The sequence below is a fragment of the Cavia porcellus genome, unplaced genomic scaffold (genome assembly GCF_034190915.1).
Source record: "Cavia porcellus strain 051 isolate PalLab524CR breed Dunkin Hartley unplaced genomic scaffold, mCavPor4.1 scaffold_20, whole genome shotgun sequence".
NCBI classification, from domain to species: Eukaryota; Metazoa; Chordata; class Mammalia; order Rodentia; family Caviidae; genus Cavia; species Cavia porcellus.
The window spans coordinates 47,859,988-47,882,431 of record NW_026947503.1 but is presented as its reverse complement, the minus strand read 5'-3'; the positions used below and the strand labels follow the sequence as shown (position 1 = coordinate 47,882,431).

General features: G+C 33.8%; 1 protein-coding gene across 6 annotated transcripts in view; it reads right to left on the bottom strand.

The window, feature by feature from the left end:
• Nol4 (nucleolar protein 4) overlaps window positions 1-22,444 on the bottom strand; it is a 300,071-nt gene that overhangs the window by 145,585 nt on the left and 132,042 nt on the right. The window contains exon 1 of one of the 6 annotated variants that reach the window (XM_023566820.2): window positions 2,267-2,414. The exons of the other annotated variants lie outside the window; for them this stretch is intronic. The gene's annotated coding sequence lies outside the window, so the exon portion shown is untranslated. Of the gene's footprint in view, window positions 1-2,266; window positions 2,415-22,444 lie in introns of those variants that run through there. 6 annotated transcript variants of the gene reach the window in all.

Sequence of the window (22,444 nt, the reverse complement as noted above, 5' to 3'; positions counted from 1 at the left end):
CCCAAGAGGATGTTCGTGCTGTGAATTTCTTAGGCCATTGCTACAGATTCCCATGCAAAAATTCAAATCATTTATAGATCACCTATGAAACAAATAGTTTTTGGAAGACCTTAGTGTTGTGAAAATTTTTATTCTTAAAATGACTCTTAGAGTTTCCAAGTGACTCTCGAAAACTTTGAGACAAATTCATGGGTGAAATAACTTCCTCTTTCAAAGATACCAGAATTATTGTCTTTTAAAATAATTAGGCCTTAGGAGGATGACCCAGCCCTTATCAAGAGAGTCAGAAGTTTAAACCAAACCTGTCTCAGAGAGATGCCAAATATCCACTAGTCTTCAGATGACTGCAATGGGTTCCAGGCCGATCATCAGTACATATTCCAGAGATACAGCACAGAAGAAAGAAAATGGAAAATTCTAAAGAACATAGAACTTAGCTGTTATGTCTGTGCTTGTTTGTATAACTGGGTAGGAATGCCTCTTGAGCAATTTGACTTAAGGTAGTGAATGAGCCAAAATTCTAACATGCATGTTTAAAACTATATCTCAGTTATCTATGTACTTTATGTACTGCGTTTTCTTAGCCTTCCTTCTTATATCTTAGTTTTGATTTATCAAATATAAGCCTAACATCATATGGTAACCTCTAAATTCCACATATTCCCGCTATAAAGTCATTGGTGTCTCCCAGTTTTGCTTAAACTCAATGAAGAAAGATAAGCTATTATAGATTGTTTACAGACGAGTGTAAAAATCATCAAATTTGACCACTTTTATTTATAATTTTTTAAAACCCTAACCTAAGCTCCTTCTAGGAATCTTTGAAAAAATGTTATTTGAGCAACTTACAATCATTTACTGTGAGAGGCTCCCTGACCTCCTGCTTTGTTTCCTTTTTCTTAAGAGTTCCAGGGTCTGCATAGTGACATCCTGAATGTCATTAAGCCAAGTATGTCCCTCTGGTTTCATGTGTACTTCCTGACTTGGGAAGAGAATAATTTTATGCAATATTTTAATACTGCTTTACTAGTCTAAGACCTACGACTTACTATAGCCCTAAGTTTCCAAGAAATGAAGTACACATGTGATCATGCTCTTTTTTGTGTGACAACACCCAAGTCTCTTCCATTCTGAGAAATTAAACACACTTCAAATAGCAATTAAATATTTTTATGATAATGGCTATATTTAGCATAGAGAGTCATGTTGTGTGTAAAATATCAGTAACCAAGGATTGTGCACAGGGGAAATAAAACCCATTTTCAAACATGTCTTATAAATATATGGTCAATAAACAATGAAAAAATACAACAAATTCAATATGGAACAACTTTTCCATGAATATTCTGAATTTTAAAAAATAGATTCTAAGTGACACACACTGGAAACCATAACCACAGTTTCCATTCTCGTAATACAGTATGTAAAATCAATTTATTCTTGAAAAAGTGTTTTTGTTTCTGCTTGTGAATTAACTATCATTTTAAGTAATTAAGTACTTGAAAGACTATATATCTCTACAGTACATATTAATAACAAACACTTCAAATTCACATAGAAGTTTCTAGCTTTTCAGCTAAAAAATATATTCCATGATAATTATGGAAGGAACTGTATAATGTAAACCAAGGAGAAAAATCTTGAACAAACCCACAAAGATTTGAGGCAAGCAACAGAAATCCTGAAGGATTAACACATTCACATACTGTATGCTGACAAGTTGAAGTACCAGTACCAAATACAACAGCTACATAATTTACTATTCCCCAAAGAATATCTTATCATTGTACTATAATTACCTTAAAAGAACTACACCACTTGAAAGCTTCTAGGAAAAATTTTAAAAAGATGTACACACAATTGTAAAAGAGCACTTGTAATCCTGAAATGAAATTTCACTACTTTGTTGTTGAAGAAATATAATTTACTTAGAATACAAATTTCTTCTACAATTTTTTCTCTATAGAATTTTAAGTTTAAATGCACAAAACTTGGGATAAAAAAAATTAAGCACCTAAAGCATAAAATACATTCTTTTCATCTAATTTTGCCACGCTCTTAGGATTTTACATGAACATTTTAAAAGTATCTAAAATTTTTCTTCAAGTTACTGACCTGATAAATCTTTTAAATATTTGCTAAACTGGGAAAACACTAACATTCTGTCAGAGTCCCCTGTCATTCTCCTGCTGCATGGGACAGTCTTTAACAAGACTTACACACACCTCATTCATCAGTATTCTACTCTGGAGGAGCTCACACTTACGGTGAATTCTGCTCTTCAACTTAAATACCAGTGTCTGTGGCAGGCCAGTTCTATCATTGCCGATCCAGCATCCCTCAGGCGAGGTCCAACCTTTTCCTCGAAGTGCACCCAGGGATTAGTCTGACTTCCCCTAAATTCTCTCCTCTGCACAGTAAGAGCTAATCTTTCCTGTATGAAGCAGGAGATGGTGTTGCTATGACAACAGAGCACATTCTAGCAGTGGGACTACTGAGATGATCCTTCAAAGACTCCGAAGCATGCACTCAGTCTTCCTCCAGGGCTATGGGCTCCTTCCTTTAGGATTTAATCCCCCAACAAGTTTACTGTCAGTGTGGGTTGTTGATTACCTATGCATTTTGCTAGAGGGAGATCACTGGTTAAGAACCTTGCCGGAAGATCACAGAATTATTTAATAAAATTGCTCTTCTCAGTTATATCAAATTTCTGATTGTAAATTCTCTGTAAATCTGTTTTGAAACAAATACTACCCCCACTTAATTTTAAACCACCTTGCTTACTTTTAGTCTTTCTAAAATAATAATAAGATGCTTAAGAAAGGCGTCATCAAGGAAGGTGGTTTTTTTGTGTGTGTGCGTGTATTATCACCATTGCATCAATTTGAAGGTGAAATACACACACGCGCGCGCACACACACACTCACACAACCATTTTCGTTCTCCAACATCAATGTGTGGAGCCTTGAGGTTTCAGGGTGGGGGAGGGGATATGCTAACAAAAGCAAATCCCTGCAGCCACATTTTGCATACATTTATTAGAGAATAAGCACGGTAAGCACTAATCATTTAGAAAAATAATCATAAGTGGAATTTAAGTGCCTATGCCACAGGAGAAGAGATCTAGTATTAGTCCATATTATTTGAAGGCAGATTTTATACATTATTTTCAAACACAGCAGATTCATTTGGGGGAGATAATAAATATATCTTTATATATTTTAATAGTTGATAATGCATTTTACTACTTTTTCTACTATACTATTGTGAACCCTCATTTTCTTCACAGACATCCCTACAATTCAAACACGCCCCTCCCTGTCATGGGGAAGAAAGACCTGGGGCAGGAACACTTCCCCTGCTCAGCTTCAGAGGCTGGGTTCATCACCCAGCCAATCGCCTTGTCTTTTTTATTTCCTCATTATGATTCTCATTTCCTAATCCTTTATGGCAGAGGCTGCTATTACTAGTACATATCATCCTTCCCCCATGGCTATATATGCACCTTTGTGGCAGAAGCAATATAATCTGCATCATCTACTCCTAGACTCCCAGTGCACAAGGAGAACTGGACTTTATGGGTATTGTTGTCATTCACGTGTGAAGGGACCTACAGGCTAAACAGTGGATTCAGTGTTTTATTGGCTTTCTGGTGAAATCTTTGTTCTTTCTTTAGTTACTTCTTATCACCGTAATGAGTTTCAAAAGCTTTAAAATAGTAACTAGGTTTCAATATTGCACATAATGTATGCACTCGCATACATATAAAATGAAGGAGGACGTTTTAAAACTCATTTTGATTTGTGCTTTTTCTATCACAGTAAGAAACAACAGTTAAAATTTTGTTTAATGTATGTGTTGGAATAAATGCTTAGAATGCAAATGTATCCACTTCACAAAACATGGCAGACCATTCTTCCTTCAGGATCCTCTTTTGAGAGCTTATCTGAAGATGCATTCTCGTAATTTAAAAAGTTATAACACCTGTTTTCATTATGTTCATTATTATCTAATTAGTAAAGGGCTTTTAAAAAAATTCACTCTATCTTCAGGGAAACTGGATGAATGCCAAAACATGTAAACAACATATGGCTTACTTTCAAAATCGACCAACTAGAATTACTTATTTCTAAAGAATTTCTTGCTAAAAAATATGTTGAAATAATTCCTGCTCTAATAGGTAATGTTTACCATCTGCTATTCTTTCACCACTGCCTACCTAGAGATCAAGCATATTGTGTATTTTCCAGCATCCTCCATCCCCCAAAGAAGACGATTTTACTTATGAAGAAAGTTTACATAGATCATGCTGTGTGGGCCATAATTTGTATTTAAATTTTGAAAGTGATTTACGCCCAATATAATAATATGTAACAGAGCCCTTAGAAGTTTGAGAGTTGTATACTTTTCTCCCATGTATTATTTATAAAAGCTCCTATTTCTCAATATGATAATCAGTATGTACAATAAATTGCAATATTATGTTTTTCTTGGAGGAGGCCAGGCAGAGAGCATGGGAGAAACAATATTTTATCAAAATAAATTTTAAGGATTCTATAGTTTGAATGTCAAACAGTCCCACAGCCAAGGTGTTAAGTAAGGACTTGCTCCTGAGGTGTCAGAACTGTGAGGAGGTGGGCCTTATAGGAGGTCCTTGGGAGAAGGGAGGGGTTCCCTCAAAGAATTGAGTACCTCGCCTTTTTATTTCCCTCTGCCCCACTTGTGATGTGATGCTTTTGCTCCTGTGAATGTTCCTGCCATGGTGATCCACCACCCACAGCCCTCCCCAGAAATAAGCAGATGAAGGTGCCAAGCCTTTGAACATCTCGCAACGGAAACTCAATAAATCTTTTCCAATTTAGTTGCCCCAGGCATTTTAATGTAGTAACACAAAGCTCCTTAATATAAAGATGATTCCCAAGGCAGTTCTGAGGAAAAAGTAATGAAATACTACAACCAGTGGCAATAAGAACAAAAAGTGAGTCAAAAACACTTCTTTCTAGATATCATCTTATGGAAAATCTGGGGGCGTAGTCATTAGACTTCACTGAACACAGATCTTAGTGAAAATAATGCATTTGTCATCTTTGTGTGCATCATTAAAATGAGGAACATAGTAGTATCTACCTCATGGGATTCTTAAAGATTTTAAGGAGTACAAAAATATAAACAATTGGTTAAACCATAGCCAAGACTACAATAAATAAGATCATCTTTGAATATGGACAGCAAACAAATCTCTTTTAATTTTGAGAATGAGTTATCACTCAGAAAACTAAATTAGCACTTGTGTTAGTACACATTATGAGAGGGGCTCCAATTCAAAGGCTTGAGATCAGAGGCCAATAACACAGCGACAATGAAAGACCAGGAAACATAGTGGCTATGAAGAATCTCAGAGCCTTTATAAAGGGAGTGGTCAATTCCGAACTATGAAATTTAAAAATATATAGTCAAATCTTTATTCTTTGTATATTAAATATTATTTTCCTACCACTTCTATGATGTTAGTATTCAATAAAACAAAATGAATCAGTAATATCTAAGAATGATAAAATATGTCAGAAGACAAAAATCTATGTCTGATCACGATATGTTTACAACGTTAAAATGCTTTCATTCAAAATTCATGTTCAAAATGTTGTTCAATTCTTTATATTTCTAAATAGAAGTCCTTTGTTGGAAGGAAAATTGGCTAAAATTTGTGGGATGTCTTTTCACTCCAGTGGTGATTTCTTTAATGTGCAAAAATGTTTTAATAAGATGAGATCCCAGTTGTTGATACTTTGAAGTATTTCCCATGCAGCCTGGGTTTCGTTCATGAACTCTCTACCTATAACTATGTCTTCACGTTTTCTATCTACTTTCTTTTCCAGTAGATTCATTGTTTCTGTTTTAATATTTAGAATGCTGATCTATTTTGGCACTAGTTTAGTATATGGTGATAGACATGGGCCTACTTTTATCTCAGACTGTAGAGAACCAGTTTTTCCAGCACCATTTATTGAAGAGGCTATCTTTCTTCCACTTAACATGTTTGGCCCATGTGTCAAAGACAATGGCTGTGTGTGTTTGCAATTGTATCTGCATCTTCCAATCTGTTCCACTGTTCCTTAGGTCTGTTTTTTTCTCCAGTGCCATACTGATTTTATTGCAGTAGCTTTGCAGTACAATTTCAAGTGATGCCTCCTGCCTTGCCTTTGATGCCTATAATATCCTTTGCTGTTCTAGGTTTCTTCTGATTCCAAATGAATTTTAGGGATGTTTTCTCTGGTTCTATGAAGTATGCTCATGGTATTTTGATTGGAATTGCATTAAATCTGTATAACAATTTTAAGAGTATGGCCATTTCCATTATGTTGGTTTTTCCTATCCATGAGCAAGGAATATCTTTCCATTTTCTGATATCTTCTTCAATCTCTTTTTAAAGAATACTGTAATTTTTTAATACATAGATCCTTTAGACCCAATCCAAAAATGGATATCTGAGATGAATACACGCTTTTCAGATGGAAAAATACAAATGAAAAATAAATACAAGAAAAACTGTTCAACATCACTGACCATTTGAGAAATACAAATTAAAACAGTGCTGAAATTCCATCTCACTCCAGAAAGAATGACTACCATCAAGAAATCAACCAGTAACGGGGGCTGGAGATTTAGCTCAGCAGCATAAGCACCTGCCTTACAAGCAGGCAGTCGTGAGTTCAATCCCTAGTAGCGATAAAAATGAAAAAAAAAAAAAAAAAAAAAAAAAAAAAAAGAAAGAAAGAAAAAGAAATCAACCAATAACAAATGCTGGAGGGGCTGTGAGGAAAAGGAACACTTCTTCACTGTTGGTAGAAGTGTAGACTGGTATGACCACTGGGGAAATCGACATGGTGACTACTCAAAACCCTCGAATTTCCCAACTATTTCACCTCTGGGAATCTTTTAGAATAACTAAAAACGTACCATAGCAACATGTGTGCACCCATGATTTTAACAGCAGAATTTGTAATAGCTAAATTTAGAAATAGTACAAATGTCCATTAACCAAGGAATGGGTTAAAAAGATGTGTTACTCTGCCATAAAGAAGGATAAACTTGAGGCTTTCATAAGTAAACAGATGCAACTTGAGACTGTACTCGTAAATGAAATAAATCAGACTCACATGTGTAAACATTGTATTGTGTGAGAAATTGAAAAAGCACATGAGGTCTAAAATATATGATGGATATTTTGAAATGGGAAGAAACTATTCAAAAGGGAAAAGGGACAAGGGTGGGTGAAAGGGAGAAAGATAGTAAGAAAAAGGGAAAAATTGCAAGTCGGTTATACTACTAGTATCTCATTAATAGGAAGATGTGTACTAACATCAATTGGAAAAAATTGTATGCCCGTATCTTGTATCCTAAACAACTACTTTAAAGATAACAACATGTTAGCTATTGTTATTCTCCTATTATTTTGTTATGAAATTTTTAAATCTTTTTTCCATAAAATAAAGCATATTGTTCTAGCAAGTGAGATAAAATAATACATGATTGATCCATAAAAGCAAATTATCCTTATTTTGACACTTTTGTTTTCCTTAAAAAAAAAAAAACTTAAGAGATATAACTATTTTAAATTGTGCAATTAAACAAATTTTAGATGGGTTAAACATTTAAATTAAAAGTTTGTTTAAAAACTGGATAAATAAGAAAGATTTTAAAAATATAAGCAGAAGAAAATAATCTTTAGAATCTCTCAGATAAATGACACACTGTTTGGTCCAGAAAGCTACAAGTTTATTTCCATACCTTGGCATTATTAACCACGCATTTATTTAGCAACAATAATGTGCAGGTATTGAGCATGCTAAGAAAAGAAAGACAGTTTTGGGGCTGGAGATTTAGCTCAGTGGCATTAAGTACCTGTCCTGCAAGTAGGCAGTCGTGAGTTCGATCCCTGGTACCGATAAAAAGTAAAAAAAAAAAAAAAAAAGGCAGTTTTTATCTTATAGAAGTTACTAGTCTAGCATTTCACAAGCCTTTGCCATTCAGAGTGCTTATTATTGTGATAAAATTATTTGCAAGATATTATGAAAAACATTTAAGAGAAGTCTTTGCTTACAGGAAGGTATATGTATGGAATCAGTTAATGAGCATGGAAATAGAGTCATATTGGACTACCTCTAATGGACAGTGATCTTACTGAAAATTATCAGGAAATCTAGCTTTTAAAAATTTGCGCTTGAAATCTGAGAACGTTAGTTTTCTAAGAGGCATATAGGAGTGAGAGCCCCAGATCTCCAAAAGAAGGAAATCAGACAAACAGGAACTAAATGTAGCTTTTTCGCTCCGTGAAGATCTCCCTTTCCTATAAAATCTAGGAAAGTAAGAATTTGAATATACTTTGCTAGTAAGTAAAGAATAAAACCTTCATGAATCCCATAACACTAGACACGATTTCAGATTGAAAAGCAGACCAGTATGCAAGCAGTCAAGACTGTGAAAGGAAGTTAACATTAGAAAAGTGAAACCACCACACCTTGATTTTGCTTTTGAGGACTTTGCACATTTTAGAGAAAAAAGGCAAAAGAGATACATAGAAAAGTGCCGAAAAAATATTCACTTTATAGCACACTCGATTCTGAGTTAAACTGACAAACTAAGGACCTTCACTGAGGACGGGCTTTTGTAAGTAGCCCAGGCTTTCATTTGGAGCCTCCACTAGGCTAGACCCTATGAGGAGATGAAGAAGGGATGGAGATGAAGCCCACTGTAAGAACACCCAGTAGCAAATCAGTTCAGGACTTGATTTGATTCACTCGATTGCCTACAAGGGAAACTCTCTGAGCCACATATCTTCCTAGGAGTTTCTACTATTTTTTTATACTCAATTTCAGAATTTAATTTTAAAAATTGTAAAGCATACCAAGAAATGGGATCAATTATAAAATCAATTATAAAAAAAAGGGCAATACAAAGATAACCCATGCAGATAGCTCATGTTAAGAGTTATTACAAACAAACTGTAAAACTGTAATTACCATGTTTGTGTGAATAGATGAAAAGAAGAGTGATTTCAAACTAGAATCTATAAAAAGGAATCAAGTGGACAGTCAAGAGTATAAAATATTACATTATTAAAAGTAGGGATTTAGTAGAGAGATTTTACAGAAAGACTAGTTAGATAGGATTAATACAATAAAATATAGAATAATAGATAATATCTGAGCTGAAATATTAAATGCATGAAAAAATTTAGGAACATGTAGCAAACAGGAAAAATGATAATATCAGTGATTTGTTAATAAGTGTTTTATAGCTGTTCTCAAAATGTGAGGTACAATATTATTAATTTCCCCGAAAAAAACACACAACTTACAAATAATAAAAGGGTATATAATACCCTATTGTAAAATCCATTTAGGCAATTGATTGTTTCTGAATACTTCATACTGGATTTTGCTGAACTAACATATTTGTTTACCACACACGGCTGTGACTGACAATGGCGTGTGATCCAACATGGATATGGGCTTGTGTTTTAATTATATTAATGAGTAGGATCAATGTGTAATTTTAGATTGTGAAAATTTACTTGATTTTTGGTAGCATAAAACAATTCTTTGATGGCTCAGATAACTGTTTTCAAATGCTGAGTATTTTGTATGTTTTGCAACCTAACATAAAGTCTAAAGAATGTTCCATGCACAGTCAAGGAGAATGCTAGAGCATTTCACATAGGCTTGTTACATCCAACTGGTCTCCAGTGTTGTTCACGTCTTCCAGTTCCCACTGATCTCCTGTTGGAGTGTGCTATTCACTACAGGAAGTTAGATAGTGAAGTATTCTAATATTATTCTCTGGCTGTCTGTTTCTTCCTTCATTTCTGTCAATATTTGTTTCAAATATTTGAGATTGCTAATATAGAGTGCATAAATATTTGGAACTGCTTTATCTTCTTGGAAAATTGACCTTTTTATTATACAGTGCTCTTTGTGTTTTGTGACAGTGTCTTAACACCTATTTTCTCTGATGTTAGTATAGTTACCCCTTTCTCCTTCATTTTCCATTGCATGAAACATCTATTTCCATCTTTTGACAATCAGCAAGATTGTGTCCTTACACATAACATGAGTGTCTTGTAGACAGTACACAGCTTGAGCTTGTTTCATAATTTATTCAACCAATTAGAACTTTTTTTTTTTATCAGTACCAGGGATCGAACTCACGACCATGCACTTGCAAGGCAGGTGCTTATGCCGCTGAGCTAAATCCCCAGGCCAACCAATTATAACTTTAAAAAAAAAAAACTTTTATTGGTACATGTTTGTTGTCTATTCATCATGGGGAGTGGGTATGTGTACCTGAAATTCCTCGGTTTTTTCCTAACACCCTTCCTGCCCCCTTCACCTCTTCGACCCATTCATATGCATACTACGTGATGATCATATTCTTTGTAGAAACTGGATACATGTACACACAACTTTACAATCTCCCTCCTCTTTTCATTAATCTCCCTCTTGCTCCTGCCCCCTATCTTTCAGTTCCCTCCCACAATCCAAAGATGCATGTCCCTATTTCCATTCTCTGTTTGCATTTTATTTATATAGTAGGGTTTTCAGGTAAGAGTGATCATGTGCTATTTTAACCTTGTGAGTGTGATTTATTTTACTTAACATAATGTCCTCAAGGTGCATTCATTTTCCTATAAACAACTCGTTTACTCTTCTTTATAGCAAAAATACTACTCCATTGTATACCACATTTTCTTTATCCATTCATCTGTTCATGAACATCTGGGTTGTTTTCAAGAGTTAGCTCTTATGAGTTATGCGGCTATAAACATAGATTTGCATGTATCACTGCAATACGATGTTTTTAACATTTTGGGGGAGATACCAGGAGAGGGAATAGCTGCTCAAATGAAATTTCTACTTTTTCATTTTGTGAAGAATCTCTACACTTATTTCCATCAAAGCTATGTCAGTTTACACTTCCACCATCCATGAAGGGTTCCTCTCCCCTTACATACTCTCCAGTGTTCGTTTTTATTTGATTTCTTGATTGTAGCCATTCTACTGGAGTCAGAGGGAATCTCAGTGTTGTTTTCATTTGCATTTCTTGAATGACCAGTGATGAATATTTTTTCATCTGTTTATTGGCCATTTGTACTTCATCTAACAAGGATGTACTCATTTCAGATCACCATCTTTAAATGAATGTCAAAATTTGAGGCCCCATTTTTAAGTTTTTAATATATTTTAGGTATTAATTCTGTATCTGATAAGTAGCTGGCAACTTTTTCCGATTTCATAAATTGTCTCTTTATATTGTTGGTGGTTTCTTTTGCTGTACAGAGTTTTTGTTTTTTAACTGATGTGAACCCATCCATTGACTCTTGGTATTTTTTCTTGTTCAGTGGGATTCTGTTCAGACAGTGTTTGCCTATACCTGTGTCTTCTAGAGTTTTACCCATATTATCATCCAGTAAATTATTTCTGATTTAATATTTAGACCTTTGACCTATTTTGATTTTGCATTATTGCATGGGTATCATTCTTCCAGCCAAAGTATTTGACCCCTTTGTCAAAGACAAATTAGCTGAGTGTGTCTAAAGTTGTTTTACATCCTTTGTCATGTTCCATTGATCCACAAGTCTATTTTTTAATACCATGTTGATTTTCTTTCTTTTTTTTTTGTCACTGTAGCTTTCTTTGTTCAGCCAGTTTTACCTTTTAAGTGGGGAGTTTAATTATTAATATTTAAAGTAATCCAATTACAGGAAAGGACTATTGCCAACTCGTTAACTATTCTTTGCATGTCTTGTAACTATTGTTTGTCCTTCAGACTCTATGCTTTTATTTCATTTTACTGATATTTTCATAATTCCATACCTTAATTCCATTTATATTTTCTTAATATTATAGGTAATTTCTTTACAGTTACAGTTGTAATTATATGAAACATCTTAAACTTATAATATTCTATTTCCAGCAGTTAACAGTTTCAGTCACATATAAAAATTATACTTCTTACATCCCCAAATTTATGTAACCTTGGTCCTAACAGATATATATTTATGCTGTAGATAGATGACCATAGATTTGTATTTTTCTGCTTTTGTCTTTTAACTTCATACAAGATTTAAATTTATATTTGTAACCGAAATTACAATAAGTACATTTGCCTATGTATTTACTTTTACAAAAGAATTTTGTTTTCATAGGGTTCCATATTGCTGTCTCCTGTCTTTCAATTTCAATTTGAAGGACTCCCTTTGGGTTTTCTTTTAAAGCAGAGCTAGTAAAACAAAATCTCTAAGCCCTCACTTTTCAGATAATATCTTAATTCTTCCTTTGACTTGAAGGAAAGTTTCTGTGGAGTGCTCTTGATTAATAGCTTTTTATCTTTCAATATTTTGAATATATAATCCTACTGACTTTGGCTGTCAAGGTCTCTGCTGAGAAAACCTTTGATAATGTTGTAGAAATTATCATCTATAGGATAATCTGCTCTCAAGATTTTGTGTTTGAATTTCAATAGTTTGATTATAATGTCTCTTGGTGTGGATATCTTTGGATTGTGGTAGTTACAGTTCACTGAATTTCTTGAACCTGCATGCTTATTTCCTTGCAAAAATTTTATTTTGACCACTATTTCTTCAAATAAATTCCATATGACGTTTTATCACTTTTTCTTCTAAAATTCTAGTAATATGTACATAGGCTGCTTGATGGTGGTTCCATAACTTCCTTGAACTTCCTAGCAATTTTTTGTTCTTTTTTAATTTTTCACTCAATAATTTCAAATGACATGTTTTTACATGTTTGCAGTACATAATGATTATATAATCCCCATGATTGTGGGGAATTGGTGCTTTTACTCTTTCTCTCCACCCTCATTTTTGTCATTCTTTTTTGTTTATCTGTAGAATCAACTGTACTTTTAAGTTATGGTGTTTTTTTTCGATCCAGAATTTCTGTTTGGATCCTTCTTATAGTTTCTAACTTTTCATTATAATCTCTTTTTGTTCATGCATTGTTTTTGATTTGTTTTTGTTGTTATCTGTATTATCTTTGATCTCATTTAACATATTTCATGCTATTGTTTTGAATTTTTATCTGAAAGTTCAAGAATCTGCATTTCTTTATGGTTGTGTTAAGATTTTTTTTTTTTTTTGATCCTTTGCCTGAGACATCTTTCCCTGTTTCTTTTTGTGTTTTGTGATTTTATTGCTGTTGTAGAAATCTGAGCTTTTGGGGAAAAAAAATCCACCTTTCTCAGGCTCTATCAACTTGCTTCACATAAGAAGTGACCTTCATCAACCAACTACACATTTTTGGACTCTTACAACATTTTATATGGAGATATGTATATTCTCTCAGTTTTTGTTTAATTTTTCAAAAAAGCTTAATGTCTTCTCAGGAGCCCGTGACCTCCCCTGCTCCCTACAGTGTACCTGTGGAACTGCAGTATTTATGGCGCTCTACACTTCTGATTGCTCTATTGTGTCGGGAAACTTGCCTCTGATTTTCAGTGGTTTCCAAACTATACCACACACCCTATGTGTTCTTTGACAAGGCAGAACACAAAGCGATTCCTCAGGCTGCTCCTAGGTAGATTAGAGTGAGAGTCATGGTCTACTCCTTTGTCTGTCTCAGGACAGAGGAACCCCAGTACAAATGGTTTCTTCCTGAGTACATGGCACAACACTGAGTAACGAGGAGGCCGCTGGCATTCAGAATGCCCAAAACTTGGCAAGAGTCATTGTTTCTGGTGTAAAATAGCATCTCAGTGTTGTAACGCCAAAAAACAACAAATGCTGGCAAGATTGTGAAGAAGAGCCCTTCTACACTGGTGGTGGGAATGTAATTAGTACAACCAGTATGGAAATCAGTTTAGATAACTGGTAAACTAGAAATAGAAATTCCATTGTATTGAAAGATTATGCTATTTCTGTTTACACCTGGATTCCAAGTTTTAATACTAGATGAAGGAGAAGAAAACATTTTGTCTTGCATACATATTACTGCCCTGATCTGATCAATCAAATCTGTTTCCCAGAAGAGACCAGAGCACAATTTCAAGTGTGTGGATAAATTACTCATTGTTGGCACCTGATCTGGCTCCACATATAAAGATTTGCAAGACATACTATGGTAGCTATTTTGGATTTACTGTAGGCTTGTTTTGAAGTCCTTTCTTGCATTCATTGTTTTATTTTATTGTTTCTATTCTGTTCTGTTCTGTTTGATTTTTTTCTATGTCCAAAGGTATCTGCAGCTATTTTAAAGACAGCAAAAGGCATTATGGTAACTATTGTTGATTTTGTAATGTTTTGAAGTCCTGTATCACTTACACTGGTTTGCTTTGATTGGTTTTATTCAGTTTTATCCTCAATTAAATACAATTAAAAATAAATAATGGAACTAAGAAAAAAAGATCTTCAAGCTGTCTTTATTAATAACAGTAACAAGGGACAGTCGCTAAAATTGTTGGCTATATTATACACTAGATAATTTGTTTAATATAAATTAATATATGATGAAGTGCATTATATGGTCAAGGGTATTTTACAGAGGAAATTGCACTTGAAAGATTCTTGAGGGTAAGAAGTATGTCTTCTATATCTCATCGCTAATTGCTTATTGCTATGGAGATAGAAAAGGCTACTCATAAATCAATATTAATTATCATACAGTGCAAGTTATTAACAGCATTGTCCATTTCTCTTTAATCATTAAAATTATGTGATTATTCTGAGCTCCAAGGATTTAAACAACACAGAGAACAGTTTCAGAAACTGTTAATGGTGCTCATACCTATTGATTTCTTAGCTTTTGAAACATTTTCCGTTAATTTACTCATAACCATCATCTCTCTCACCTGCTCCTTGTATGCTAAGTTCTAACCAGAATGATACCACTAGGTTTTACCGAGCACCTCACCTGTAGCAGGCCCACTCACATTCCCAAATTCATAGTTGTGGTGTCTCTGCCATTGGCCTGTCACTGTTTATTTCTCTTTACATGTGGCCCTGCATTTTCCTTTGTTCTGAAAGTCTTTATCACTCTAAAATCCTCTCCCTCCATCTTGCTTTTAAATCTCAAGTAATCTTTACAGAAAATGCTCCAAGATGATATGGGTAAATTAACCCTCTTAGCTTTGCTGACTAAACGTAGCAATCACTTGTCACGTGATTATCATCAATACTATAATCTTCAAAACTCGAATATGAGCTTTGTGAGTATAAAATTTTTATATCATTTCTGTGTATCACAACTTCTATCACAGTATGAATATGTATATTAAAGTAATATCATTAAATAAATGAACTATACGTTAGGTTTTGAAAGACACTGAAATAATGTGTGTTTCCTTTCTGCTCTGTATAAGCTCTATCTTCATAGTCTCTGCATTTCGTAAGTTTTATCTGGACCTAATTAATGTTACTTAAGCGTCCAACTTTCTGTTCCACTCTCTGAGATTTGCACAAAGATATATTTGTCAGATGTAAATCTCACCTTTTACTAGTTTCTAATGTAATTTTGGTTGAATTTCTATCCCTTCATCAATCATAGAAATAAAAAGCATTAGAAATTCCCTGCTATACTTATGATATACATTTTTATATACCAAATATGTATAAATATGCACACAAAAATATGTGTGTATATCAGGTACTTTATATAACCTAATCCTTATAATATCTCTCTAAGAATATTGACTTTATTTCATTAAAATGTCATTGCTTTATTTTTTGCCTTTTTCTCTACTCCTCCTTTTTAGCCCTTACCAAAGAAAACAATTTATTCACATATTAAATAATTATAAGTTCTCTGTACATACCACACTCTCTTCTGATACAAAGTCCTATTTCTTCTGTTTCTTTCTTCCTCCTCTCTCTCTCTCTCTCTCTCTCTCTCTCTCTCTCTCTCTCTCTCTCTCTCCCCGTCTCCCCCTCCCTCTCTCCTTTCCATGCCTGGCACATCCCTCTGTTCTTCATTCACTGGCTAATTCTGATTATTCCTTTCAGGCCTCTCAGCATTGCAGTCTGTGGAAGCTTCACCTGAAAGCCTCTAGTGTCATAGATACCCTTGATCAGGGTTTACTCAGTTCCCTGTACATTGCACTAGTAATTTCCTGGGATCATTCTCTTGCAAACATATGGCTCCAAATGATCTTAGCATCCCACAATTTTCCCTTGTGAGATACCTTTCCTGAGTCTGGTCTAGTACTTCCTCTAACAAGTAGGCAACAGAGAATTGACCTTGTGTAAGTCCTAGAATGAACCCTTAAGATGATTTGTGGGTTTTGTCTTTTTGCCCTCTGTAGATTCTTAGATCTTACTATATGCTGGAAAGTTACATGCAGAGACTGTGAGGAGGATGCCCTCATACATGAGAGAAACAGGCTAAGTAACCCCAGTGAGCAAAAACACACTGACATGTGCCTTCTAGCCTTCCTCCCATAAGGTAACAGCCATCAAATGAGCCACATTTGGCTGTCCTGGCCCGGGATACCCTTGGAGAACTGCAATGCCAGGCAGCAGAGAAGCACCAGCACCCACAGTTATGTTCTGCCAACCACAGAAGCACAACAGACAACACACTGTTTTAAGCACCTGTACCTTGAGGTGTCTCTTTTTATGCATCGACAGGTAATAGACTATCCCGTCTCCTAGTCTCTGAATAGCTTCACAATGAATCTGCATTTTATTACCCCGGTATTCAAACCCCCCAAAAAGCACTTTGTATGGGATAATTGACATAAACATTTACTGAAGTATATTAAGAATGAGTCTCAACTTGAATATGCAAAGAGCTCTAATTTAAAAAAAACAATTATGAAGTTTCCAATCCACAATGAATTTAAATTCATTGTGTGAGGTTGGTAAATATTCATGACACTTCTAATTCCTTTTGTTTTAACCCTATCCCTCTCACTCCTTACCCTCTCCCTTTATCTCTTGATCCCCTAACCATTTGAGAAAGTTCTATTTCCCTACTTCCTATTACCTATCTCCTACTTTGGATTTTACCCTTTGAGTTTCTTATACATGACAAACTACACAGTATGTAAGCTAGTCTCAGTTTACTCAACAGTAGTATGATCTCAGGTACATTCATTTTTTTAAATGACTCCAGTTTATCCTTCTTTTTCATATCATAGTATTTCACTGTGTGCAAATACCACGTTTTCCTTGTCCACTCATCTGTTTACGGACATACTAGCTGCTTCCAATGTTTAGGTATTATATGTTAGCTATAAATATGTGCATGCATGAAATACTATAATATGAGGCCTTTAATTCTTTCAGGTTTTTTTCTAGAATTTGACAAACATCATCTCATCAGAATTTTTTATATTAAACAAGATTACTCATAATCACTGAACAATCTTCATTGAATAAATTATTTTAAGCAAAGTAAATCAAGATTAAAAATCCATGCTATAGTAATTTAGGAGAGACTATCATTTTAATATGTGCTTTCTACTTTTTCAGTTTTTAATATTGCTTTTCATAGTCATGAACTTAAATAATTTCTATATCAATTGGCTTAATCCATTTACATATCCATAATTTAATTTCTTCCTTAGCCATAGTACTCCCTTACCTATAGTATTTTTTACTAAAATACTATATATTACAAATTTATCTCTTTTATATCTCTATTGTCCTCAATATAATATATTCACTAAAATAGTTAGGAAACAAGATAAAGTTTTAATTTTTTCTCCTATTTTGTTTATTGATTTATTCCAAATATCTAAATAGTGCCTGGTGAGAGCAGGTGTTAAGGACTTGCTGGTTTAATTATTTTAAGAGAAAATGGGCATATTTGTGAGAAAATACTGTAAAGAAAAGCAGGGTGTAGAGAAGCTTAATGGTTGTTGTCTATTTAATCCAAGGCAAGAAATTTTAATTCTTTGTGTTTCAGCAACTACTGTAGAAGTCAACTGTGGGGGAAATGAGATCATGAATATTAAATACCCTGACCTCCCTGGAATCAAAGTGCTATGTAAATGCAGAGATACCTTTCCCATCTTGTTGCCTGCCTTAGTCCAAATCACAAAGGTATTTCTCAGACATTGAATATTTTTCTCCAAAAATTATAACTTTAAATTGAGTTAGAATAATGCATGAGGCTGATATGCCCTAACTAGAGTGGGTATTTTAGGGAAAATAATCCTCAGTTTTACAAAATACCAAGGAAACTTATATTAGCAGCTATCACTTAGTTAAATGTTATGAAATATAAATAAAGTCAAAACATAATTAAATGCTAGGAGTACATACATGTATTTAGTCATCAGTTCATAATAGATATTTGCAAGATAGTTGCTGAACTACTTTTGAATGAAATTTATCTCGATAGTGCTCTTTAATATATGATAGGGAGGAAAAATATGAAATGTTACTGGCAACATTCAAATCCAATAGACGCAGTAACCTGTGATAGTCTCTTATGATGTTCATTATTATGGTTTTAAGTAAAGACAGCTTATGAACTCATTGGAAGTGCACTGTATGCACAAAATTACCTTAGCCAATGGTGGCATTCTAATGCAAAAAATGGAATTAGAATATCCCAAACATCAGAGTGGTTTGGCTAACCACTTCCTTTTAACCACTGAAAGCACACTGTGGAGCTGACTGTAAAGTTCTCATGAAGAGGATGAGTTATGTTTTACATATGATCCACATTAGCACAGTAGAGTGGTAACCCTAAAGAAAAGAACAGCCACTTTATGTTAATATCTACTGCTTATTTATTCATTTATGCTAACTTTTACCTAAAACTTTATAAATTTATTTTGATATGGGAATCATGTCTTACTTCTTAGTGTGGTTAGAAAATCTGGACAGTCAGTGGGCATTTAATAATTATCACATTTGTTACTATACCTCTAGTTATGTTATTATGAATGATTTCTTTCTTCCATTACTGAAGGAATTAATTTGTAATATGCAAAATGACATACCAAGAAAAGACAATAAGTGCACCAAGACTGCAAAAAATAATAAAGCAGAAGTCTGGGGAAAATGTGAAATAAGCATTAAATTATATTTTTTAAAACATCCAAAGGAGGAAAGTGAGGAATGGAAATAAGAAGTGACAAGTACCGAAGTTTTGCGATTACTAATTAATGAGACGATTCAGTTGAAAGAATAGATAAAAAAGAGAGCCTTAGGTGCCTGATAGAAGTAAGATAATGAAACATATTATTTAAATAATTTTGAGGATTAGAGAAATTAAACCCTAGATAACAGACCTTAGATCAGTGTTAATTATAGGAATCACACCTGAGGGTAGGGAGTAGCTGTGGCAGAATCTAGGCAACCATGAGTCCTTTCCTAGGAATCTCTGCTAGAATCTCATAAATTCCCTTTAGATGCAAAGCTTGACCATCTTTTTTTGTTTGTTTGTTTTTTATCGGTACCGGGGATCGAACTCACGACTGCCTGCTTGCAAGGCAGGCGCTTATGCCGCTGAGCTAAATCTCTAGACCGTATCTTTTCACAATTGTCTCATATGCTGCACCAGAACTTTTCCATCCTGTTGCTCATTAAGTTTTCAACATTTCCAAGAAGACCATCTAATTTTCTAAAAATAGTAAAATAATTCAATTTTACTCAAATATCCCACACAATTTTATATACTAAAATTAAAATAACAGGTGGATCAAAAGATGTCAATTTTATATTGTCATTGAAGGAATTCACCTGGACTTGGAGTTACGTGTTGTGCTTTGTTTGGTTTTTCTATTTTATTTTGTTTTGCTTTAAAACAGGGTCTGGAAATGTAGCTTAAACTTGTAATCCTCCTGCCTCCAGAGTCCTAAAAATATAGACACCAGGACTGTCTTCACTTGCAAAGTAGAAAGTGGTAAACCGTGGTTCATATGCATATAAAAAATTAACGATATATCCAGAATTAAATGTTTTAAATACTCGAAGGAAATGAATATTGCACACTAAAAAGATTATTAATTTACAGAATTGGTTAGACATCATCAAATTTGACATATAAAAGTGTCATCCACCACTCACAGAAGTAGGAAATTTATATCACAGAAGTAGGAAGAGAAGTTAAATATTGATGCTATATTGCCTTTAATAGTATTGAACCCTTGTGTCTGAATAGATAGATAAGATTCATTTACCTTTGATAATTCTTCCCCTTGTTTCTTCCTCAATCATATGAACCCAAATAAAATAGTAGAGGGAGGACACCACTGCTACATCCTGACCAAGAGATGTGGTCAGATTATGAGGATGGAAGCCCAAAGGACAGGAACATTGACGGTAGCAGCAACAATTAGATCTAGTCTACCAAAACGGAGGTGATGACTTCCTGCCATAGTTTCAATAACTTTCCCCTTAATAGCCATGGCCACTAAAGTGGTGCTAATGGGCAGTAGAACTGTTAGGGGGTGGAGCCTATGGTCTCATCCTGAGCGGCTATTATGGAACCCTGGCCAGCTCTGTCTTTCCACTTCTTGGAACATGAAGTGAGCAAGTTTTCTTCAACATACACTCCCCCACCTTTAGCATTCAGCACCTCAACTAAAAGCACAAAGCAATGGACCAGACCCTCCAGAAATAAGTAATTTCTTTTATAAGCTAATTATCTCATGTATTTATTTACAGGTGTGGAAAGCTAATACCCTTCCTTCAGGTTGTAGTGTTGTGCAGATATCTTACTTTCCCCAAATCAGTTATCATCACTCCTATTCAATATCCTAGACTTTAACCATAAATTATATTATATATTTTCTTTCTATTGACAATTCATCCTATCCCTAAATTATATGTTTAAGAAACTGTATATGAGATTATTTAATCAGAATTTGGTAATCTTATTGATGAAATTATATTGTAGAAGAAAACATATCGAGTGCTAAAATCAAGAAGATGGAAGATTTTGCTCTTGTATCTACAGTGTATGATTGTGACAGTTCTCAAAGGTGGGCTTTCCTATGTTAGTGGACATCACTAATTTTTATATTGACCTTAAAGACTTTCTGTTCAGCCCCAAATGATAACATCTGTAAATATTTTTTATAAATCATGATGTGAAACAAAAATACAATCATAACTTTTATTTCTGTTTACTTATTATAGGATTACAGCAATAACACTTTAAGCTAATTATACCAGTAGCTTTCCCTTGGTATTATATTAAAATGAATTATTTTCTGGCAAGGTGAAATGATCTGCTTAACATCAATACATTTAGTAATTCTATAAAAGAGCCATAATATGGTAACATAAGTATATAGGAAACAATTTCATTTATATAACTAGAAAATGATATTTATTCTTCCTTGTCACATACTGACCATATGAATTCAAAGATGGGGAATATTTTACGTTGAGAAAGTCTGAGATACGAACACTATTATAAAGAAGTGTAATCTATAAAACACAATCAGCACAGTGTGACTTACAAGCCACTAAATCTTTATTCTTATTGATGTGAGATAAACATTACTAGAGGGTCAAATGAAGAGGTCAAATGAGCTCAAGGAAAGCATAGAGAGATTATTAGACTAAGCAATTTATCTTCAGCTAACTTTCCATATTTGTTAAAATTTTAATAAAAGCACATCAAGAAATAGTGAAAAAGAAAGACTACAAAACAACATTGTCATTAACATTATGCAAATGCTATTGTAATCATTCTCTTATATTGTATGAGACTGTATACAACCCCAGGGAACACCTCTATCACCTCTCTTAACATATAATAAAATATAAAAAGCCTTGAATACTATACTCTCTGTTTAGAAGTTCATCTGAATTATTGTCAGTAATAATTTCAGAATCTGACATCTAGTCATTCATAATGGGAAATCATTCTTCAAGGATGACATGTTAGAATACATTTTATCCTGGTAGACAGCATGTGTTTCAAATTACAAAATACCTAAATGATGGTCCTGGATCATCATTTCTATAAAATTGTTCTTTGAAATTCTAAACTGCTAAAGAAATATGTAACAGTACTGAATGTTATACATACATATATATATATATATATATATATATATATATATATATACTGTACTGTACTTGTGACATGATTCAATATTATTAAAATCATTATAAATCATGTTTATATACATTCCTGCAGTTATGCACCACTGATTTTATGCACCATTGATTTTCCCAGAATCGAAGAAGTAATTTCACTTTCATAAATCTTTCAAATATATTTCACATTTAACACCCAAAGGAGTTTGCTATGATCATTGTAATGTATATATATTTTCAAAATCCATGATTTTTACTCTCCATGATATTTTTAATCTATATAATTTATGTGTGGTTTTTCTGCCAAAAAAGCTGCACAATATTTACTCCTGTCATAGATAACACAGTCTTTAGAAAATTACTGTTTTATGAAGTAAACTCAATAAAAACAGGCATTTCCAAATAATGTTATCACTGCATTTT